The 25,371-nt window shown below is 44.0% G+C and overlaps 3 non-coding genes across 3 annotated transcripts; all 3 read right to left on the minus strand.

Moving 5' to 3' along the window:
• Positions 1 to 8,893: 8,893 nt before the first annotated feature.
• Positions 8,894 to 8,975, minus strand: trnan-guu (transfer RNA asparagine (anticodon GUU)). Its single transcript has one exon. It is a non-coding gene; the product is annotated as a tRNA-Asn (tRNA).
• Positions 8,976 to 12,174: 3,199 nt separating this feature from the next.
• Positions 12,175 to 12,248, minus strand: trnat-agu (transfer RNA threonine (anticodon AGU)). The gene has a single exon. It is a non-coding gene; the product is annotated as a tRNA-Thr (tRNA).
• A 6,231-nt stretch (positions 12,249 to 18,479) lies between these two features.
• On the minus strand, positions 18,480 to 18,552 carry trnav-cac (transfer RNA valine (anticodon CAC)). The gene has a single exon. It is a non-coding gene; the product is annotated as a tRNA-Val (tRNA).
• Positions 18,553 to 25,371: the final 6,819 nt, after the last annotated feature.

The raw sequence follows: 25,371 nt of genomic DNA on the forward strand, positions 1-25,371 counted from the left end.
ATTTTTAATTTGCATCGGTCGTCACAGAAATGGATGAGGCTAACATACCAGAGACACGAGGAAAACTGTTAATAAATCAATGGGATTCGTACAAGTAAAATAATGGCAATGGAGAAAATAATCAGGCTGAAGATACACAAATCTCCAGGACCTGATGGTCACCATTCCAGATGATTAAAAGGAACAGGTGAGGAAATTTAGTCATGATCGATCAAAACTCTCTTGATTGAGGAATTGTTATTTAACGAAGCGCATCTGATTGGAAGCTTCTGTTTGAGAAAGATCTCGAAGTGATAATTGAGAGACCGAAAATGAAGCTGTTTGGCAGGAGTGCTGATGCCGTCCGTTGTTCGCTGCTCTCGTATTGTACAATTGTTAAGCGTGCGTTACTTATTTATAGCAGTATGGGCTCCAGAAATGACCAGGTTGTGAGTTCGAGCGTCTTCTAAAACAATCAAACCTTTTACACCGAACATTTTGATCGGAGTTCAAGGTACAAATGGTATCTTCCATAACGCATCTTGTTAACAACCAGTCGTTTTTACAATACGCTCTTGTGGCACAAACGTATGGAGGTCAACAATCGACTTCTTAGTTTTCCCATGTGGGCATTTGCGTTCCTCTGGCCTACCGTCTTGCAATAGCAGGTGCCAGTTTAGTTGTTCATAGCGGGAGAGGGGGCTTTTAGCGGCAGCTCATATGGCAAAGGGGCCGGTACGAGATTTTTAAATCTAAAGAACCAAACAAACAATTCTTCTTTTCTTTAAGCCGATATTCATCGGTTGGAAGTTTCGTGTGGGGAAAATTTGGAAGAGAAATATGCTGCCTGGTTTCACTGTGTCACGGGTGAAATTATTCAGCTTTCAGATGTTAATACGCTGAAAGGTCGAGAGGCCTTTTCCAGCTCCCGTGTGAGACAAGTTCAGCTTTTGAGCCGGTGGGTAAAGTGCTATTTTAATTGCTGCTAACGAATGACAAGACATTTGGCACAAACAAGAAGAATTGTAAACTCACGAGTTCACTGTTCATGTTTCTTACATCTTGTTCAACAGAAACAAGGATTCTCCTCAACAAGTTGCTGAGAATTTTATCAAACGGACCTCACGCTCGTTCGACGGCTGCAGGGATAATTCAGAGATCTCCCATGAATATGTACGATGGGAGCTTATGTAGTATCGAGCCTGGGTAGCTCAGTCGGTGGAGTATCAGACTTTTAAAGTGGGCAGTGAGCTGATGGTCCAACGTTTAACTCCCTGTCCAGGCTCCAGATTTCGGAACAGCTGGCAAGCTGTGACTTTGTAGGGGGATCTGAGATGTGTTGTCAAAGTTTCGATCGTATCTTGTTTCCCAGGGATGGGCAGTAATGCGCTGTCTGAGGCGGTTCCCGATCAGGAATTCAACTTTACTGTATTAGTTCACTGTATTAATTTCGCAAAACTCATTAAACTCTGTAAAAAAGACGAATACTTGTTCAAATCGCCATTGATCAACCAGTAACTTTCTATTTCCGGCTGAAAGAAATGTGAACTTTTTTATGCGTTAATTCACCAGGCAGAATTTAGGGAGTTCAGAGGGGAAGGAAAAAGGAAATGAGAGGCACAGAGAAATATGACTGTTGACTGACGGCCAACATAAAATGGAATCCAAAAGACTTCGACAGGCATGCATACAATAAACGGGTAGTCAGAGGAGGGGTGAGGCCGATTAGGCACGATAAAGGAGATCTACTCATGGAGGCAGAGGGGATGGCCTTGGTACCAAATGAGTACTTTGCATCTGCCTTTACCAAGAAGACAGAGTCTCAGCAAAGGAAGTTATCGTTGAGATACTGGATGGTCTAAAAATTGATAAAGAAGAGGCACTTGAACGGCTGGCTGTACTTAAAGTAGATAAGCCACCACGTCCGGATGGGATGCATGCTAGGTTGCTGAGGGAAGTAAGGGTGGAATTTGCGGAGGTACTGACCATAATCTACCAACATCCTTAGATATGTGGGTGGTGCCAGAGGACTGGAGAATTGCAAAGGTTACACCCTTGTTCAAAAAAGGGTGTACGATTAAACCCAGCAACTATCGGCCAGTCAGTTTAACCTCAGTGGTGGGGAAACGTTTAGAAACGATAACCCGGGACAGAATTAACAGTCACTTGGACGAGGGTGGATTGATTAGGGAAAGGCAGCACGGATTTGTTAAAGGTAAATCGTGCTTAACTGACCTGTTAGAGTTTTTTGATGAGGTAACAGAGAGGACAGATGAGGGCAATTGAGTTGATGTGGTGTATAAGGACTTTCAAAAGGTGTTTGATAAAGTGCCGCATGGTAGGCTTATCATCAAGATTGCGGCCCATGGAATAAAGGGGGCAGTAACAACATGAATGCAGAATTGACGAACAGCTGGAAACAGATTACTGGTGAACTGTTGTTTTTCGAACTGGCGAGAGGTGTACAGTGGCGTTCCCCAGGGATCAGTGCTGGGACCACTGCTTTTCTTGATATATATTAATGACTTGGACTCGAGTGCACAGAGCACAATTTCAAAATTTGCAGATGAAACAAACCTTGGAAGAGTAGTAAACAATGATAAGGATAGTGATGAACTTCAAAGGATATAGACAGGCTGGTGGCATGGGCGGAGACGGGGCAGATGAAATTTAACGCAAAAAAAATGCGAAGTGATACATTTCGGTCGGAAAAACGAGGAGAGGCAAAATAAACTCCAGGGCACAAATGTAAAAGCGGTAGAGGAACAAAGAGGGGTTTATGTGTACAAATCGTTGAATGTGGCAGGGCAGGTTGAGAAAGCGGTTAAAAAGCATACGGGATCTTGGGCTTTAGAAATAGATGTATAGAGTGTAAAAGTACAAAAGTATAGAAGTCAGGATGAAACTTTACAACACACTGGTTCGAACACAACTGAAATTTTGTGTGGGGTTCGGGACACCGCACTTCAGGAAAGATGTGAAGGCCTTCGAGGGGGTTCCGGAAAAAATACTATAATAATTCCAGGGATAGACCGGAGAATCTGAGGTTGTTCTCCTTGGAACAGAGACGGTTTTGTGGAGATTTGATAGAGGTATTCAAAATCATGAAGGATCGAGACATGGAAGATGGAGAGAAACTGTTCCCATTGGCGGAAGGGTCAAGAACCAGAGGACATAGATTTAAGCTGATTGGCAAAATAACCAAAGGTGACATGAGGAAAAACTTTTTTACACAGCGAGAGGTTCGGATCTCGAATGCACTGCCCGAGGGTGTGATGGAGGCAGATTCAATCATGGCCTTCAAAGGGGAGCTGGATCAGTAATTGAAAGGAAAAAAAATGCAGGGCTTCGGGGAAAGGCGGGGGAGTGGTTCTAGCTGGATTGCTCTTGCAGAGATCTCGCACGGTCTCGATGGCGCGAATGGCCTCTTTCCGTGCTATCAGCTTTCTATGATTCAATTCTATGTGTTGTTTGCAATGCAAAGGGAACAGAGCGTGCCACAAATCGACACGACTCTGAGTATCCTCACAAGCAATGTATTTTAAGAGCAACTAATTCTGAAACGTCTTACTTGATAACTCAAGTCGTGCACTTGAAAGCAATTTGGTAAAGGGAGCCTAATATTGGTGAATGGAAATAGTTAGTGCAAAACTTGATATTGCTGTCCACCCGAACAGAAAACGAGATTGAATGGATCGAAGTGGTCTGAAAGGATGGTCGATCGGCTGTGAGACGCAACCAACTTTTACACTGGCTGCACAACTAAAGTAACAGCGGCTCGTTGGTCTAGGGGTCTGATTCTCGCTTAGGGAGTTTCATTGAGTGATATGCGAGAGGTCCCGGGTTCAAGTCCCGGAAGAGCCCGCATGTGTTTCGCCTTTTAGTGAAAAGTCACCAATTGTCTTCTCACATCTTTTCAGTTTTGCTGTTGGTGGAACTGAATTATATCCGGAGGATGTTTGAGCTCCAGTGGACTGAATGCCGAAGTTTCGTCGACGCAATACACATGAAGCAAATAAAATGTCTCAAGATGATGAGGAGATTGAAACTGAATTTGGATTTTTCCCAATTCAGGCGGATATTAGATGACGGGATAGAAAGCCACATATCCAAGTTTGCCGATGACACCAAGATGGGCAGCATTGTAAGCAGTGCAGATGGAAACATAAAATTACAGAGAGGCATTAATATAATAAATGAATGTGCAAAATTGTGGCAAATCGATATGAATTTCGTCAAGTGTGAGGTCATCCACTTTGGACCTAAAAGGATAAATCAGCGTACTTTCTAAATGGTGAAAAGCTCGAAACAGTGGAGGTCCAAAAAGACTTAGGGGCCCATGTACATACATCATTAAAATGTCATGGACAGGTACAAAAATAATCAAAAAGGTTAATGGAATGATGGTCTTTATATCCAGAGGACTAGATTCAAGGGGATAGGCATTATGATACAGTTATACAAAGCTCTGGTTGGACCACACCTGGATTATTGCCTTCAGTTCTGGGCAACGCACCTTAGGAAGGATATATTGGCTATGAAGGGAGTGCAGCGTCTATTTACTAGAATGTTGCCTGGACTCCAAAGTTTAAATTAAGCGGAGAGATTACATAAACTCGGGTTTGCCTCGAATTCAGTAGATTAAGTGCTGATTTGATCGAACATTTCAAAATATTAAGGGGAACTGATGGGGTAAATAGAAAAAAAAAGATTTCCGCCCGTTAGCGTGTCTTGGACTCGGGGACGCAGCCTAAATATTAGGGTCAGGACTTTCAGGAGTGAAGTTGGGAAACACCTCTGCAAGCAAAGGGAGGGAGAAGTTTGGAACGCTCTTCCGCAAACGGCAGTTGATGCGAGCTGAATTGTTAATTTTAAACCTGAAATTGATAGATTTTTGTTAACCAAAGGCATTAAGGGACATGGGGCTAAGGCGATAATATGCAGTTAGGTTACATATCAACCAGGATCTCACTGAATTGCGCATAAGGCTCGAGGGGCGAAATAGTATACTTTTGCTCCTCAGCTCCTCATTGTTACAGAATGATCCTGCATTGTATCGGGAATCGAACCAAGGTCTCCAGCGTAACAAGTAAGAATTCGACCCCAAGCACCATCAATGCGCGCGTTTGTAACAGCAGCATGTGTCCATTTGGAATCCGATCTGAATGAACATGCCGTTTACAGCTGCGGTGGCCGAGTGTTTAAAGCGTTGGACTCAAAATTCAATTGAGGTTTTCCTGCCCAGGTTTGAATTCTGCTCGCAAAGCTACTGTTTAAAGATCCCTTCAGTGCTGAAATAGATTAATTGGAGTTAATTGTCCGCATTTATCTCCCTCCAAGAATGAGAGATTCTCCAGCGTGGCCGGTGCTTTTAATTAGTGTCCAATCTTCTCTTGCAAGATTTCAAGACCAGAGAAGGAATCTCTCCCAGTCTGTAACTTAAATTCTGGTAGTTTGCAAAACCTGACATTTATACTCTTTATTTTCTTTGCATGCATCTCTCTTTCTCTCCCTGTCTCTGTCTCTTGTCTCTCTGTGTTGTCCCCGATGGACTTCTCAGGCTTCCTTGAACGGCGATGGCTGATCTAACCGGCAACAATAGCAGAGAAGGGTAAAGAAAAAAAAGACTGAGACTGTAGGAAAAGGAAAGGTACAACCCAGCTGATAAATTCATAGCTAATGTATCCACATTCATGGCTGTTCGCTCTCATAGTGAATGAAAGCAGCAATTTGACTAAAGTAAACTTATCGTAGAGTGTAAACTATGACGGTGCCGAGACAGACGACAATGTCGTTTCAGAGCAATTCATTCTGTAAAGTGTTACTTGATAATAAAAGTCGTAGATTCAAAACGATTTTGATAAAGAGAGACTAATATTGTTGATTTGAAATAATTAGTGTAGAATCTGAAATTGCTCCACACGGTATATCGGACAAGAAAGCGAGTTTGAATGGCCATGGTGTTCTGAAAGGATGGCGGATCGGCTGCGTGGCAGCGAAATTTTACACTGGCTGCACGGCTCTGTTGCCAGTTGATCTTTGGATCTGATTCTCGCTCAGGGAGTTTTACTGGCTCAAATCTAGGATGACCCCTGTTGTGTCCCCGTTTTTGCTCAAAAATCACCAATTGGCTTCTCACATCTTATCAGCGATGCAAAAGGCAGGTTTGACTTATCTCCAGCAGAGCATGTTTGAACACCAGAGGACAGAATGCAGAGGGTATGTCCACGAAAGACACGTGGACGAAATGAAGATAATCTTTCAAGAAGTTGTACAGATTGAAGCCGGCACATGAATTTATCCCAATTCAGGCGATCTCATGGTTACAGATGCAAAAGGTAAAGGAAGCTGCATTGGCCTGGAACCAAACCCCTGGATTCGCCGTCGGCAGGCGAGGGTTCGACCCTGAACCACCAATGCAAACACGGCTGCAGGCTGCACGTGTCGCGTTGGATACAAGTCTGGAACATGCAGTCTGGCAGAGTTCCTGTGATTATCCTGCGCAGTCTCCAACCGCGTGCTACCTGTGGGTGACCAAACGAGTGGGTCAAGTCTGGTCTTGAAATTCACTGAGATTCGAAATCACTTCACACCGCCACTGTAAAATGGTCAAATAAATAAGAGCTGTAGTTACCAGGCAGTGTTTACTTCTCTCAGAAATAAAGTTATAATCCAGCCCTACATACACCTCTAAGATTTCACGACATGCGAAGAATTTCCTTTAAGCTGCAGCTTAAATTCTGTTCAACCACAGAATTGGAGATTTATACTATTTTTCTTTTCATGTATCTCTCTGTCTCTGCGTTTCTTCACTTTCGGTGTTGCTCCCTAATGGACTTATCAAGCTTCCTTCAACGGCCAGGTCTGGAAACCCCGGATGGGAAAAGGCTGTCGGATCTTCGTCCAATTGTTGGATTTCGACGGGATGAGTTTTGCTATTTTCCGTCTCCGTTTGCGGAAAATATAAACCCAGATGGGATTTCCCCTCCTCGGGTCCCGTCACCTTCGGGTAATGGGAATGAACCCGATCGATCACTCGGTCTTAATATCTGTATTCTCATTGTTTAACAATAAAATTACTGGGTTACAGTTATTTTCAGGACACATTTTAGAAATTAATACATAACAGACATATTCGAAAACTAGAAGCACGTGGGATTAAAGGGTCGGTGGTAACGTGGGCAAGTAATAGGCTGAGGGATAGGAGGCAGAGGTTAGTAGTGAACGGATGTTTTTCTGACTGGGGAGAAATATGCAGTGGAATCCCCCAGGGGTCGGCATCAGGACGATTGCTTTTCATGTTATATTTAAATGACTTGGATGTGGGAATAGGGAGTACAATTTCAAAGTTTGCGGATGATACAAAACTTGGCAACGGAGTAAATAGTGACGAAGATAATAGCAGACTTCAGGAGGACACAGACAGACTGGTGAAACGGTCAGTCACGTGACAGATTTAACGCCTATCAGTGTGAAGTGATGCACTTTTGGATGAAGAACATGGAGAGGCAGTATAATCTAAATGGAACAATTTATGCGGGGTTCCAAGAGCAGAGGGACCTGGGAGTTCATATTCATAAAACAGGGCAAGTTGATAAGGTGGTTAAGAAAGCATATGGGATACTTGGCTTTGTAAATAGGGGCATTGAATACAAAAAAGGAAATCATACCAATCCTTACAAATCAGTGGTTAGGCCTCAGCTGAAGTATATTGTACAGGTCTGGGCACTGCACTTTAGGATAAAAAGGCATTGAAGAGGATTCAGAGCAGGTTGACCTGGATGATACCAGTGATGAGGGACTTCAGTTATATGGAGAGATTGGAGAAGCTGGGATTGTTCTCCTTACAGCAGAGATGGTTAACGGGAGACCTAGTAGAGATATTCAAAATAGTGAGGGGTTTTGAAAGAGCAAGTAGGGAGAAACTGTTTCCGTCTGGCAAGTGGGTCGGTAACCAGAGATCACAGATTTAAAATAATTGGGAAAAGAACGAGAGGGGAATTGAGGAGTATTTTTTTCACACAGAAGGTTGATAAGATCTGGAACGCACTTCCTGAAACGGTGGTGGAAGCAGATTCCATGGGATCATTCAAAAGGCAATTGGACATAATTGAAGAGGACTAATTTGCAGCATTATTGGGAACAATCTGGGGTGTGGGTCTAATTTGGACAGGTCTTCGAAAAAGCCGACACTGGCACGACGGCCGAATGGCCTCCTTCTGTGATGTAAGATGCCATGATTCGATGATTACCTTCTGAATCATTGTAATTGATGCTATTCAGCGTTGAGCAACCAAGAAAATTATAACCGTGATATTCGGCTTCTCCATTCCCTTATGAATATCGCAGCTTATAATGTCCAGGCGGGGGTGGGTCTGAATGGGGGATAGAGTGCGGAGATTGGAATGGAAGTCCAGCGGAATGAACTTGGCCTCATCAGTTTTTGTTACTTTTCCAACCAGTTGCCCGAAGCAGGCGGTGAACCTTCTTCTCGAGAGAGGATCGTCATTTCAGTTCAGAAGGAAAAAGGTATCAAGAAAATCGGGTAAAACGCACACAGAATGATCCGGGGCTTATAGCACACCCCTTTTAAACTGACACAGACACGGAATGATCCGGGACTGACAGCACATCCCTTTTTAACAGACACAGACACGGAATGATCCGGACATAAATCATCATGATGGTACATACGTTTCTCTTAGGTTGAACATAAGATTTACTCTTTTTACAATGACACCACTGTACAATCTGATACTTCGCGACCTTACAATCTCAACACCATCCTGGAAGGAACTGTTGCTGATTTCAGCAAATAATGCAAAACCCTCTGTCTGCCGTTTCGAGAAGGATGGGACTTTGACCAGACCTTCTGTGTGGATTGAAGGAGAGAAACAAAACTTAAACACAATAACGACGAGGATGGGACTCAAACCCACACGTGCACAGCACAATGGATTAACAGTCCATCGCCTTAACCTCTCGGTCACCTCGTCGCACGCAAAAATATGCGAAAGCCCCTTTATTCAAAATTAAAATACTGGCTATGTTGCCAACCTGAAATCAAAACTGTAAATGTGTATATCCTCAGCAGGTCAGGCAGAATCTTTAAACATAGAAACAGAGTTAACGTTTCAGGTCGATGGCCATCACATGATTATTCCAACTCACTCAACTTGCGCCTTATAGATGGTTGAACGGCTTTTGGAAATTAGAAGGTGATTCACTCGCCGCAGAATATCCAGCCTCTGAACTGCTTTTGTAACCATAGTATTCATGTGGCTGGTCCAGTTAAGTTTCTGGTTAATGGTAACCAATAGTATGTTAATGGTGGGGGATTCGGCGATGTTAATACCGAATCCCCACAGAAGAGATTTACTGTAAAGATTCCAGGGATGAGGGGCATAAGTTTCATGGATAGATTGGAGAAGCTGGGGTTGTTCTGCTTGGAACAGAGACGGTTACGAGGAGATTTGATAGAGGTATTCAAAATGATGAAGGATCTAGACAGAGTAGAAAGAGATAAACTGTTCCTATTGGTGGAAGGTTCAAGGACCAGATAACATAGATTTAAGGTGTTTGGCAAAAGAACCAAAGGTGGCATGAGGAAAAACTTTTCTACACAGCGAGTGTTTAGGATCTGGAATACACCGCCCGAGGGGGTGGTGGGGGCAGATTCAATAATTGTCTTCAATAAGGAACTGGATAAGTATTTGAAACGAAAGAAAATACAGGGCAACAGGGAAAGGGTGGGGGAGTGGGTCTATCTGGATTGCACTTGCAGAGAGCCGGCACGGACTCGATGTGCCGAATGGCCTCTTTTCGTGATGTGACCTTTCTATGATTCAATTCTATTTGTCGGAGGCGATGCAAAGCGACCGGAGCGTGACGGAAATCGACCTGCTCATGTACATTATCTGATAATAAATCCTTGTGTGATGCAAAGAAGAAATTCATAATTATGGTGCATACCTTTTATATTATACTGACGAAAAAGAGGTACTCGGTTCACCAGGCCGCCATTGTGCACATTGGTTGAAACTTCACTTCGATCACCCCTTACACTCCCAACACCTCGGTGTAAGATACAGTTGGGTGGCAATCCAGACTTTGCTGAATTGTTCAAACACGTGTAAACCAGCAATGCGGAAAAGCACTTCTTACCAATGAAGGGTTTTTGGTGAGGCGGCCAAAATGAAAAGCTCTACAAATTTTGGCAGCAGTGCGATTCGCACCTGCATAATTCAGAAATGGAAGTCAGCATCTTAGACAACAAAGCTACTCACACACACGGCAAACCATTCAGTTCGGATGACAAAAGTCATCAAGCTGAAACGTTTCCTCTGGTTCTTTCTCCACAGGTGCAGCCTGACCTGCTCAGCGTTTTCAGCATTTTCTGTTTTCATTTTTGTGATTTCACAATGGCCGTTTTCCTGAAAACACCCAATTTGACCCAAGGACAAAGCTCCAACTTCACTTTCCCCAGGCGCTTAAATTCTGCGGTTTCGGAACAAAATCACCTCCGCGACGAACATTCAAAGGACCTTTCGCTCACGGCCAACCTCCTGTAATCGACACTTTTTCACCATTGCCGCTCTTTTCATTTCTCCTCATTCCTTTACAATCGGACATTTCCACAGAACTATTACGATCAAGCGGAACATTTCCGACTTTCCTGCACCGCCCAGATTGCTAAAAGTGCAACTTTCATCCGTCTTTCGCAGCTATGTCGCGCCGCCCGTCTCGACCGCAAATCAACTGCTCGGGGAAAAGCTCGAACGACCATGGAAACAAAACCCAGTTCTTCAGTTAACATCCCCCGTGTCACAAGATACCCCATGGAAATTTCACGGAAAAGTATGCGCTGTCCTTCCGAATGCCAGCCCTGCTTTCTTTGAGCTTGTCTCTGGATCAGATCGAAATGTATCGACTGGTTTCAAGGCACAAATGAACATTGATGCGAACGGGACATGTGCCCCCGAGAAACAGCGGTCGATGCAGTGCAAACTTAAAGGTGTAAGAATGTGAAAGTGAGTGTTAGAGTAGGCAAGGCCGCAGGAAATCTCAATGAAATAGACCATGATTGTGGAAGGAAGGAAAAGCTGGAGGCAGCGGCGGGTCTGAATTTTGGATCATCCAACAGAGACACATGAGAGAACAAAAACAGGATACAGACAAAGGTGCTGGGGCAGAAAGACAAAGCACGAAATAAGAGGAATGAAATGAGAGTGAAAGAAAGAATGGGAGAGAGGGAGGTGAAAGGAAGAAAGAGAGAAAGAAAGATAGAAGGGAGAGACAAAATCAAGCGTGCAATACTCAGCCCGCAAATGGGCGCTGCTCCCAATCGGCTACACTTCGCCCCACAGACCCTCATCCCATTCATACCGTCCTACAATACACTGTCAATGGTGTGCAGTGAAACTGAGAGTTTAAATGTATAAAGACACTCACACCGTCCTACAATACACTGTCAATGCTGTGCAGTGAAACAGAGTGTTTAAAGGTATATAGATACTCACCTTTTTTTTTCAAAAGTAGCACATCCCAGGAATAAGAGAGAGCGTGAGTTTGCTATCCTGGTGTAGCTGAGGCTTGTCAGTCAAGAGTCCCCTCCTCCCAGTATTGGCTGTGGAGGAAGTACAGTGTAGATTTAATGGAATACCTTCAGCCTGACCGAGGTTATTCTGACTGGCCAGTAATTACTCGATCGATCTCTTTCTCCCTTTTAAACAACGGTACATCTTTAGCAGTCCTCCAATCCTTCGGCATCACACCTGTAACCAGGGAGGATTGGAAAACGATGGTCAGAGCCTCCGCTATTTCCTTCCTTGCTTCTATTAACAGCCTGGGATATATTTCGTCAGGGCCCGGGGATTCAGGTGGAGTGATTTGGGAACTTTCATTTTCCAGTTTGCAAAAGTTTGCACCGCTGGTCAACATCACAAGCCTCGGTCAGAATTAGGACTACTTCCGGGTTTAAACTTCAAATCGTGAATTCTACCCCGACCCCAACGAGACCAGAAACAAGAACGTGTTACAGACACATTCTATGAGAGGTCTGTCTGAATAATGAAAGTGCGTTTTTGAGCAGTCATCTTGATATCTGTTCCCGCCTGAAACCTGAACAAATCCAAACACCACAGTGTTATTTTATCGCATAATTCCACAAATTAGGTGAAAATAATAAGTTGCATAAGGCACTGCTGGGAGTTGAACCCAGGATCCCCTGTTTACTAGACAGATGCTTTAACCAGCTAAGCCACAGCGCCAATTGGTGACAACCTGTTCACACCTCCTCTCAATAACATCTATCAGCGACACGTTACTGTCTGTGCGGGGTTCAGACCGTTTGATTTTGTCGATTTCGCTTGTCCGTTCACCTGTGCATCCCGATACTTCCTGCATTTTTTCGCTGTGTTTATCTTTGTGTATCCATCAGTGCATTGATACACCGATGATTATGTGTGCTTGTGTTTGTTACATTAAATAAATTAGGGGATCAGACAATTCTCTCTCTGACAGTAAAGAACTATTGAGCCCAACTTTATTGCAAAGTGTTATTTCTTGCGGTGCTGAAACTAAAAACCGGAAGAGGAACAATCAGGGAAAAGGAGAAAAACCTGTGAGGGAAAATGAGGACAACAATCAAGATTTTTCCCAGTACATGAAGAGAAAGAAGGGTGACTAAGAGTAATGTGGGCCCTTTAAAGACAGATGGAGGTGATATTGTAATTGAATATCAGGAAATAGCAGAATTGCTAAATATTTACTTCACAGAAAAGGATGAGGATAACATACCAGAGACACGAGGACAACTGTAAATAAATCATGGGGATTCAGTACAAGTAAAATAATGGCAATGGAGAAAATAATTAGATTAAAGATAGACAAATCTCCAGGACCTGATCGTTACCACCCGAGGGGACGAAGAGGAATAGGCGAGGAAATTGTACATGATTTAGTCATGATCGTTCAAAATATCTTGATTCAGGAATTGGTCCTTTGATTGAAACATTGTCAATGTCACTCCATTATTTAGGATGGGTAGCAGAGATGAAGTTGGAAATTATAGACCCATTAGTCTGAAGTCCGTGGTGGGGAAGTTACAAGTATTCGTTATTAAGGAAGGAATGCCTGAGCACTTGGATAAATATGAAGTAATCAGAGAGAACCAGCATGGATTTATAAAGGGTAAGTCAAGTCCAACAAAGCTAGTTGAACTTTTTGAAGATATATCTAACGTGGTAGATAATGGAGTGTCTATGGATGTTATATAATATTGAATTCCAGAAGGATTCGATGAGGTACCACAGAAGATACTGTTAACGTAAATGGGAGCGCGTAGAATTTAAAGCAACCTATCGAAACGGGTTGGGAGTTGGTTAGAAGGTGGGAGGAAGAGACCCGGTGTATAAATGACGTAGACGACGGAATAGACTGCCGCATATTCTGGCGATTTGGAGGAGGGGACCGAGTGTAACGTATCAAAGTTTGCAGATGATACAAAGATGGGAGGGAAAGTAGAGAGTGAGGAGGACATAAAAAACCGACAAGGGGATATCGACAGGCTGGATGAGTGGGCGGAAATTTGGCAGATGCAATGCAATATTGGAAAATGTGAGGTTATGCACTTTGGCAGAAAAAATCAGAAAGTAAGTTATTATCTTAATGGCGAGAAACTGGAAAGTACTGCAGTACAAAGAGATCTGGGAGTCCTCGTGCAAGAAAGTCAAATAGTTAGTATGCAGGTGCAGCAGGTGATCAAGAAAGCCAACGGAATGTTGGCTTTAATTGCTAGGGGGATTGAATATAAAAACAGGTAGGTATTGCTGCCGTTATATAAGGTATTGGTGAGACCGCACCTGGAATACTGAATACAGTTTTGGTGTCCATACTTAAGAAAAGACATACTTGCTCTCGAGGCGGTACAAATAAGGTTCACTCGGTTAATCCCGGGGATGAGGGGGTGGACATATGAGGAGAGGTTGAGTAGATTGGGACTCTACTCATTGGAGTTCAGAAGAATGAGAGGCGATCTTATTGAAACATATAAGATTGTGAAGGGGCTTGATCGGGTGGATGCGGTAAGGATGTTCCCAATGATGGGTGAAACTAGAACGAGGTGGCATAATCTTAGAATAAGGGGCTGCTCTTTCAAAACTGAGAGGAGGAGAAACTTCTTCACTCAGAGCGTAGTAGGTCTGTGGAATTTGCTGCCCCAGGAAGCTGTGGAAGCTGCATCATTAAATAAATTCAAAGCAGAAATAGACAGTTTCCTAGAAGTAAAGGGAATTAGGGGTTACGGTGAGCGGGCAGGAAATTGGACATGAATTTAGATTTGAGGTTAGGATCAGATCAGCCATGATCTTATTGAATGGCGGAGCAGGCTGGAGGGGCCAATTGGCCTACTCCTGCTCCTATTTCTTATGTTCTTATGTTCTTATATCCATGTTTGTCGCTGACACCAAGTTAGGTGTCACAGTGAATATTGTAAATGGAAGCATAGGGAAACTGAAAGGTTAAGTGAGTTGTCAAAATTGTGGCAGATGGAGTTACATAGAATTACAAAGAATGTACATCACGGAAACAGGCAATTCGGCCCAACTAGCTTATGCCGGTGTTTATGCTGCAGACAAGCCTCCGCCAACCCCTCCTCATCTAACCGTATGTGCAGACCCTTATATTCCTTTCTCCTCCATGTGTTTATCTAGCTTCGCCGTCAACGAATCCATGCTATTCGCCTAAACTACTCCTTGTGGGAGCGAATTGCAAATTCTAACCACTCTCTGGGTGAATGTGTTCCTCTTGAATGCCATATTGAATTAAATAGTGACTACCTTATAATCATGGCCCCAATGATTTGGAGTCCCCGCATTCACAAGTACAAACACCTTATCTACGTCTAACCTATCAAACCCTTGCATAATCGTAAAGTCCGATATCAGGTCACCCCTCAGCATTCTCATTTCTATACAGAAGAGCCCCAGTCTGTTCAAACTTTCAAAATGGGCAAGTGTGAGCTCATCTACTTTCGACTGAAGTAAGATAGATCAGAGTATTTTCTAAATGGTGAGAATCTAGGAACTGTGGAGGAGCAGAGAGATTTAGGGGTCCAAGTACAGAAATCGCTAAAAGCCAGTGGAATGTTAGAAAAATGAATTTAAATGTCTCATGGCCTTTATTTCAGGGAAACCGGTATTCAAAGGGGGGAAGTATGTTACAGATAGAAATCCCTGCTGAGACCCCATTTAAAGTATTGCATTCAGTTCTGGGCACCACCTCTCAGGAATGAAATATTGGCCTTGCAGAGGGTGCAGCGCAGATTCACCAGAATGATACCGGGGCTAAAATGGTTAAATTATGAGGACAGGTTATGCGGAGGTCGGTCCTCATTTTTCACTTATGGATCCGGCCCCGTCCGTTTACTGTTGACGGGAGCGCGTCTGATACTAAGTCAGTCAGAATCGGATGCAAATCACATAACCGGCACAGCGGCTCTGGAACTGGCGACTGGTTTTACATTTAGTCTTTTTTAAGGGATAGGCTGTACATTGTTTGTATGATAATAATAATAAGTTTGATACAATTAAGGTTTTTTTCGGTTATTTCCCATTTCCACCCTCACCAGTTTTATACAGTAACAGGTAACAATGTTTAAGGGATGTGATGTGCAGTGTTGGTGGAATCAGTGTAATTTAACTTGATACATTGAAGAATCTCTTGTCTATCCCAGGCTTTTACCTTATGTTTAGACCCTCACCTAGTTTAAAATCGGTCACTCACTGATATAAATAAACCAATAACAACCCCGAAACCTCAGCGGGTATATTTGTTCCGATAATTAGTGACGGTCGCAATTTCCATTGAAATTACAATCCGCAAATCCCAGAGGCTGTTTCGGGTTTGACAAACTGTGAAACAGATTGTTTTTAAAGCCGAAAAAAGGGAAAACCTGGTGGTAGATATAAAGTTTTATACATTATCTCTTTCTGTTTCAGATTTACAATTTCTCTTTGTGTGTTGCTGACAGGAGCGGCTATAATGGAGCCCAGTGACTGGGTAATGAGCTGCACTGAGACATTGGCCTGTGTTACAGACTGGCTCGTTGGACCTGCTCATTTCGACTCATCTCATTGTCAGCAACGGGAAATTACTGAAATTGAGGCTGGTGAATAACTGCTCGAAATACCAATCCTCTCCACCACTGGGGACTGAATCTTCCGACAAACAGGGATTTTCAATCGTGCAAGTTTCATTCACCTATTCTGCTCTTCGTTTCCCTGATCTGATTGGTGCGCCTTTCCCTTCAATTCAGGACTGATAGGAAAAACTCGATTTTATAGTCGATTTTCGGGTCATGACGTATAGTGATATTTCAAATAATTGAAATCGACCTTTATCAATCCCAATATCGTCACCTGCACGTTTGACAAATGCAAAGCGGCTTCAATCACGGTTTTGCTGACACATCTCGTTCAAAGATACTGTCGGTAATTGGAGGGTCTTTCAAGTCATGACACGAACGTAACGGTTCGCACTGCTGTTTTCCCCAAGACACTTCAGATTCATGTGGAATGATTTCGCTTTGGGGATTAAAACCATTCCCTCTTCACAAATCCGCGTTTGACCCCGTGTCTTTTAATATTTTTGATAAGCGATACCAAATCGGTTTGCCCCGTAGTGTACATTACTTTTTAAATATTACAGATAAGCGGAGCACTTGAGCTGTCACAGCTGTGACTTTGACTTTTCTCCCTCTCCTCTCGATCTCACCGGCAACTGCCACTGACCACAATCTTCTGTCACACTTCTCCATCAGAAAGTTCCGAGTCTCGGTTTTCAAATGAAATAACGCCCATCTCTTCAATCAACGACAGCCCAGGGAGAGTTTCCCAGTTTCGTCTCACACTTTCCCCAAATCCTCCTTAAAGTACCATCAAAAATTGTCCCTAAGTTAATAATAATACAATTAAAAGTTCTTATCTTCTGGGGTTTTGTTTCAGATTCCATGGCTTTTAAAGGCCACTGCGGATATTTATCGAAATGCATCTTGATTGGAGGCTTCTTGGAGAAATCGGAGAAAGATCTCGAAGCTCTTGTAGCGCAAGCGGTCAGCGTGCGGCACTTTTATCAGCTTCAGAAATGCCCAGGTTGTGAGTTTCAGCCTCACCGAGAACAGTCGAACATTTTACTCCGAACATTTTGACCGGAGTTCAAGGTACAACTGGTATGTTCCGTCACGCATCTGCTTCTTAGTGTTCCCATGTGGCCACTTGGGTTCCTCTGGCCTACCGTCTTACAACAGTAGGTGCGAGTTTACTTGTTTACAGGGGGAGAGGGGGCGATTAGCGTCAGCTGATATGGCAAAGGCGCCGGTACGAAATCTTTAAATCTGAAGAACCAAATACACAATTCTTCTTTTCGTTAAGCGGATATTCATCGGGTGGAAGTTTCGTGTGGGGAAAATTTGGAAGGGAAATCTGCTGCCTGGTGTCACTGTGTAACGGATGAAATTATTCAGCTTACAGATGTTAATACATGAAAGGTCGAGAGGCCTTTACCCGCTCCCGTGTGGGGCAAGTTTAGCTTTTGAGCCACTGGATAAAGTGTTATTTTAATTGGTGCTAACGAATGAGAAGACATTTGGCACAAACAAGAAGAATTGTAAACTCAAGAGTTCACTGTCCATGTTTCTTACATCATGTTCAACAGAAACAAGGATTCTCCTCAACACGTTACTGAGAATTTTATAAAAGGGATCTTCAACTCAGTTCGACGTTCACGAAGGATAATTCAGAGTCCTACTATAAATTTGTACAATGGATCTTTTTCGTTTATTGAGCCTGGGTAGCTCAGTCGGTCGACTCTGAGATTTCTACAAGCGGCTCGTGATTTGAGTGTGCAGAAATCAAATCCTTGTTCAGGCAATAAACTTTGAAACAGCTGGCAAGTATCTCTGTTTGCGGGACAAATGATGCCTGCGATGTGTTGTCAAAGCTTCGGTGGCATATAGTTTCCCAGGGATAGGCAGTATTGCGCTGTCTGAGGCGGTATTTGCGGCCTTCCGCCAGCAACCTGTGATTGGAGGGAGCGGGGCCGGACAGGCGGCCTGAATGTCGTTGCTGTCGTGGCCTCACTCAATCCGGGAGCTGGGGAACATCGAACTTCGAAAAACGGATGTGTTTGTTGCCGCGGCTGCCATGCTGTTTAGAACTATAGTTATTAACCGAGGCAGCTCTTCAGGGTCCTTTAAAAATCTCTCACAAATCAACAAAAACCAGTCGCAATGAGTAGCTTTGGGAGGAGATTTCTGCACAGTCAGGGCAGGAAACTGAAGTGAGGGAGATATATTTTCGGTATCTGTGTAATGTTTGAGTGTGTGTAAAACTGGACAGAGAAAGGAAAATATACCGGTTCTGTATTTTATTGATATTTCACGACAGAGTGAAATCTTGCGTGTTTTCATATTTATTGATTTTTAGTGGATGACGTTTTGAAAATGTTCCCGCCCGGTTTCGAACCGGGGACCTTTCGCGTGTGAGGCGAACGTGATAACCACTACACTACGGAAACTCTGCTGTGCAAACGGTTATAGGAAATGCTCGGAAGATAGTTGCCGTCTTCAAATGTTCTCAGTGCTGGGAGACGGGGCCGGGTCCCCTTCAGGGGATTAAGTTTTACAAAATAGTTTGTTGTATTAATTTCGCAAAACTCATTAAACTCAGTAAAAAGACGAATAGTTGTTCAAATCGCCATTAATCAACCAATAACTTTCTGTTTCAGACTGACGGAAATCCAGCATGTTTTTCATTCATTCATTCACCAGGCTGAATATGGGAAGTTCAGAGGGGAAGTGAAAAAGGAAATGACGGGCAAAGAGAGAGTGTGAGAATAAACTGGCGGCCAACATAAACTGGCATGTAAACATTAAACGGGCAGTAGGAGCCGTACTCTGATAAGGGACCATAAAGGAGAGCTATTCATGGAGGCAGAGAGGATGGCAGAGATATTATATGAATACATTGTATACGTCTTTACCAAGGAAGAAGATGCTGCCAGAGTCTCGGTAAAGGTAAATACAGTTGAGATCCTGAATGGGCTAAACATTGATAAAGAAGAGGTACTCGGAAGGCTAGCTGTACTTAAAGTAGATAAGTCACCCGGTCCGGATGGGATGCATCGTAGGCTGCTGAGGGAAGGAAGGGTGGAAATAGCAGGAGGTACTGGCCATAATCTTCCAAACAGCCACAGATACGGGGGTGGTGCTAGAGGACTGGAGAATTGCAAACGTTACATCCTTGTTCAAAAAAGGTTGTAAGGATAAACTCAGCATCTATATGCCAGTCAGTTTAACCTCAATGGTGGGGGAACTTTTAGAAACGATCATTCGGGACAGAATTAACAGACGCTTGGACGACTGTGGATTGATTTGGGAAAGCCAGCATGGGTTTGTTGAAGGCAAATCGTGTTTAACTAACATGATAGAGTTTTTTGTTGAGTTAACAGAGAGGGTAGATGAAGGCAACGCAGTTGATGTGGTGCATATGGACTTTCAAAAGGTGTTTGATAAAATACCGCACGGTAGGCTTATCAGTAAGATTGAGGTCCATGGATTAAAGGGGGCAGTCGAAACATGGATGCAGAATTGGCTCAGGGACAGGAAGCAGAGAGTAGTGGTGATTGGTTGTTTTTTGGACTGGAGGGAGGAGTCCAATGGTGTTCCCCAGGGGTCAATGCTGGGACCACTGCTTTTCTTGATTTATATTAATGACTTGGACTTGGGTGTACAGGGCACAATTTCAAAATTTGCAGATGACACAAAACTTGGAAGGGTAGTGAACAGTGTGAAGGATGGTGACAGACTTCAAGAGGTTATATATTGGCCTGTGGCATGGGCGGACAAGTGGCAGATGAAATTTAACACAAAAAATGCGACATGATACATTTCGGTAGGAAGAACCAGGAGAGACAATATAAACTAAAGGGCGCAACTCCAAAATGGGTATCGGCCCAGAGAGATCTGGTGGTTTATGTGCACAAATCGTTGAAGGCTTCAGAGCAGATTGAGAATGCGGTTGAAAAGGTATACGGGATCCTGGACTTCATAAATAGAGGCATCGAGTAAAAAAGTATGGAAGTCATGATGAACCTTTATAAAACACTGTTTCGGCCACAACTATGGTATTGTGTCCGGTTCTGTGCACCGCAGTTCAGGAAAGATGTGAAGGCCTTACAGAGGGTGCAGGAGAGATTTACTAGAATGATTGCAGGGATGAGGGAATTTAGTTACTTGGACAGACTGGAGAAGCTGGGGTTGTTCTCGTTGGAACAGAGAAGGTTGCGGGGAGATTTGATAGAGGAATTCAAAATCATGATGGGTCTAGACAGAATAGATAGAGAGAAACTGTTCCCAATGGTAGAAGGGTCGAGAACCAGAGGACATAGATTTCAGGTGATTGGCAAAAGAACCATAGGTGACATGAGGAAAAACGTTTTTAAATAGCGAATGGTTAGGATCTGGAATGTACTGCCCGAGGGGGTGGTGAAGGCAGATTCCAAGGCAACTGGATAACTGCTTGAAAGGAAAAAAATGCAGGGCTACAGGGAAAGGGCGGGAGAGTGAGACGAGCTGTATTACGATTGCGTGGAGCCGAATGGCCTCCTTCCGTGCTGTAAACATTCTACGATTCTATGAGATTTGAGCGTCGCTGGCAAGGCCAGCATTTATTGGCCATCCCTAATTGTGCTTGAGAAGGTGCTGGTGATCCAGCTCCTTGAACCGCTAAAGTCCGTGCGGTGAAGGTTCTCCCACAGTGCTGTTAGGAAGGGAGTTCCAGGATTTTGACCCAGCGACAATGAAGGTACGGCGATATATTTCCTAGGCAGGATGGTGTGTGACTTGGAGGGGAACATGCAGATGGTGTTGTTCCTATGTGCCATATGCCCTTGACTTTCTAGGTGATAGAGGTCGCGGATTTGGGTGGTGCTGTCGATGAAGCCTTGGCGAATTGCTGCAGTGCATCCTGTAGATGGTACACACTGCAGCCACGGTGCGCTGGTGGTGAAGGGGGTGAATGTTTAGGGTGGTGGATGGGGTGCCAATCAAGCGGGCTGCTTTGTCCTGGATGATGTCGAGCTTCTTGATTGAAGCTGGAGCTGCACACATCCAGGCAAGTGAAGGGTATTCCGTCACACTCCTGACTTGTACATTGTAGATAGTAGAAAGACTTTGGGGAGTCAGGAGATGAGTCACTCGCCGCACAATACCAATCCTCTGACCTGCTCTTGTCGCCACAGTATTTATGTAGCTGGTCCAGTTAAGTTTCTGGTCAATGGTGACCCCCAGGCTGTTGATGGCGGGGAATTCGGCGATGGTAATGCCGTTGAATGTCAAGGGGAGTTGGTTAGGTTTTCTCTTGTTGGAGTTGGTCATTGCCTGGCACTTGAATGTTACTTGCCACTCATCAGCCCAAGGCTGAATGTTGTCCAGGTTTTGCTGCACGCGGGCACGTACTGCTTCATTAGTAGAGGGATTGCGAATGGAAATGTACACTGTGCAATCATCAGCGAACATCCCCATTTCTGACCTTATGATGGAGGAAAGGCGATTGATAAAGCAGCTGACGATGGTTGGGCGTCGGACACCGCCCTGAGGAACTCCTGCAGTGATGTCCTGGGGCGGAGATGATTTGCCTCCAACAACCACTACCATCTTACTTGGCGCCAGGTAAGATTCCAGCCACTGGAGAGTTTTCCCCCTGATTCCCGTTGACTTCAAATTTCCTAGGGCTCCTTGAAGACACATCGGTCAAAGGATGCCTTGATGTCAAGGGCAGTTGCTCTCACCTCACCTCCGGAATTTAGCTCTTTTGTCCAGGTTTGGACCAAGACTGTAATGAGGTCTGTCGCCGAGTGGTCCTGGCGAAACCCAAACTGAGCATCGGTGAGCAGGTTATTGGTGAGTAAGTGCCGCTTGACAGCACTGTCGACGACACCTTCCATCACTTTGCTGATGATTGAGTGCAGACTGATGGGGTAATAATTTGCCGGATTGGCTTTTTCCAGCCTATTATGAGCAGAACATCCCTGAACAATGCTCCACTTTGTTGGCTTTCCACCTTGGTTAACAAGTGACAGTCGAAACTTAAATGAGTTTGCTGTGTTTTCCCTGTGTTGAATTGTCACCCGTTCTCATTTTACAGGCGGTATTTTAGGACTTGGTTAAAAATGTTCCATGCTTGTGATACAAGTAGTCTGGATTCCCACCTTTGTAATACAGAAGGGCAACGGCTGCTCCACTCTATCATACAACCCCAACTGGTGCCGCCTCAGCTAAAGTACATTAACTAGTTCCCCCCACACTTGTACAACCTCAAGTGAGTAGATACAAAGAGTGTGTGTTTGTTTGACTGTGATGTTTATGCAACAGCAGCCGCCATTCTTTCCGTTGCTATGGAAATTTTGTTAGAGACGAAAATCGAATCCCACCCTGACAGTCCTGAAGCATCAATGTCCGGACTCAGTGCACTCGGCCATGCTCTATGTCAGTGTTGTCCAAGAGAAATTGCTGACTAGCCGCAGGTGTGGCTATGGTGGCATTGTTTAAGTCACATGAACGAATTTTAGCAGAAAACATCTTGCACACGCACAATATACAGTGAGATGTACTTCATATGTGTCTGTTTCATAACAAACATCTCCCACCATTCAGTAACCGAGGAAGTAAAGGACTCACAACGATCAAAAACATTCGCACTCTGCTTTTCACCATTTTATCAACAACACACAAAAAGTTTAAAGTCCACATGCGAATATGAGTATTGAGACCATAGGCCTAAATGCCGTGTCCATGACTCATTTTTATTTAATAATCGCAATTGCAATGAGCCACATCTGGAATTCCATTTCGCCAGATGAGTCTCGTGGCAAAGGTATTGGAACAACTGGTCAATGCCACAATGGACTGATTCCACGGGCCGTGTTCTACTGACCCCAAACACTACACATTCTTACAACCAATAAAAACAAACCTGCCGGGGACGGATGTCGGGTTGGTTTTCTGGAAGTAGCAAATCAACTGTGCAGAAAAAAAAAAACACCTCCAGCCTAAGGCACAAGAAAGAATTTCGTACAAGCAAAGGACTGAATGTGAAGATTGAGGATTCAAAACCACAACACCAGGGAAACTGCGATCTGAATACAGCGACCTCAACCGCTGGCTCATCCTGACTCCAGAATCTCTAATTTACTGACCCCGATTTTCTCAGTGAGGCCCAATGGCAGTTTGACTCTCTCTGATTCTGGCTAAATCCTGCTGGAAGGCCGAGTGATCAGTGTATAACTCCCCGGAGTTTCCTCTGCCTGTGCTCGGTGTATGGGGACGTTTGGTCGGGCCGTGGTATCCAGTTTCCCAGGGAAGGGCAATAATGCTCGGTCTGAGACTGCATTCGCTGCTTTCCATCGCCAGCCGGTGATTGGAGAGGGCAGGGCCGGACAGGCGGCCTGAATGGTGCTGCTGTCACGGTCTCGCTCACTCCGGGAGCTGGGGAACAGCAAAAAACTGATGGGATTGTTGCTGCTTCTGAGATGCGGCTCAGAACTGCTGTTGTTAACGGAGGCAGCGCTGCAGGATCCTTTAATGATCCCTCACAAATCAACTGAAACCTGTCGGAATGTGAATACCATTTTACTTTTCCAAAATAAGGGGAGTGACATTCATCACGGAAAAATGGGAAACAGTTTGCCTCTCGCTCACTGCAGAAATATCCACGTCACAGCGAGACAGCTCTCCGGCAAACCGTGAGCATTCTCTTCGGATCTGGTCTGTCACGAAGAATTCTGATTACCTTGAAGCCAATCTCGGTTTTATATTTATTGTTCGTGTGCCTGCTCTCCGACCGCAGGCGAAATGTTGGAATATCAGCCGTGCTCAGCTGATAGCAGCACTTTAGAAAGCCGGCAATGCGAGACAATGAATGTTAAGGTAACAGTCACCCTCTGTGAGTGGAATTGAACCACCAACCATTATTAATTAACAGGAACCAATTGCGCTATAGAAACACGACGTCTTGCGCGCTGAACCATTAATTCACCGAGCGAAAGCTTCAGCTTGTAGTGATCAATGTAACAGCGGTCTTACCATCAGTTTACTTTTCAAAAATAAAGGGTGTGCAGCTTGCACGAGTGAAAATCTGTGCTGTGTTATTTCTGAACTTCAAACTCCCCTTGCCCATAAATGCCTGTATGTCTGTATGTTGGAAGACTCAGTCACCCAATGATAGACAACATTGATTTTTCGAGCTGTTATTCACCATCCTCTATTTCAGTAACGTTCTGGTTTGCTGAAAATGAGATGAGTTGAAATGAGAAGGTCCAACGAGCCGGTGTCCACAAAGTTGTCTCTTGCACTTCCAGTGAAACGGACGGCAGTTTTCTCTTTTAAACCAGTGGTTATGATGTTAATGTGCCCGAGAAAGACTGGATTACAGCGGGTGACTCTGGGCCAGAGTAAAGTTCAATTGAAATTTATGATTGCCGAGTGGCTGGACGGTGGATTTATCCCAGTTTGAACTCGGTGAAGTTACAAATCTAACGACAAGAGTTTGGGCTGGAGACGGAATAGACTAAATAAGCAAATTTAATTACGCTGATTCCATAAACATTGCACACCACAGCCCTTAAAAATTGAGACCTGTTTCTATATAAAACTGGAGAGGGTCTAAATAGAAAGTAACAGAAAAAGCCATTCATTGTATGACACTGAATTATGCTGATTACACAAACTTTGCTCACCACACCCTCCAAACATTGATACCTGTTTCTATGTAAAACTGGAGAAGGTGTAAATAGAAAGTTACAAAAAAAACAACATTGAGGTATCAAATTTAATTACACTGATTCCACAAACATTGCTCAGCACATCCCTTAAATACTGATATCTGTTTCTATATAAAACTGGAAAGGGTCTAAACAGAAAGTAACAGAAAAAAAACATTGATGTATGAAATGTAATTTTGCTTTACTGCGCAAATGCTGAACAGCCAATCCCTCAAACACTGTCCCGACATAAAATCAGTCGCAGAGCCCTGAGCCGCAGTGAAAATGCTGCGACCCAACGTCATTCAAACACTTAGTCTTCGGATCTGAAGTCAGATGCTGCAGTTCTGCCACCAGCTCCACAGGAAACTTGTGGATCCGAAATCCATATGGATGGCGATCGGTACTGACCACCACCGCGCTTCTGGGAGTGCAGGGGACGAAAGCAGCAGCCAACCACACTTCCTCACCAAAAGCGCAGGAATCCTACTCCTGAGAGATTCACTTCTTTAAACGTTGTTTGGATTCAGTGAATTGCGATATAATTCAATCTTTAATTGCCCTCCGCTCTGTCAG

This window comes from Heptranchias perlo, chromosome 20 (genome assembly GCF_035084215.1).
Source record: "Heptranchias perlo isolate sHepPer1 chromosome 20, sHepPer1.hap1, whole genome shotgun sequence".
In the NCBI taxonomy this organism is placed as follows: domain Eukaryota; kingdom Metazoa; phylum Chordata; class Chondrichthyes; order Hexanchiformes; family Hexanchidae; genus Heptranchias; species Heptranchias perlo.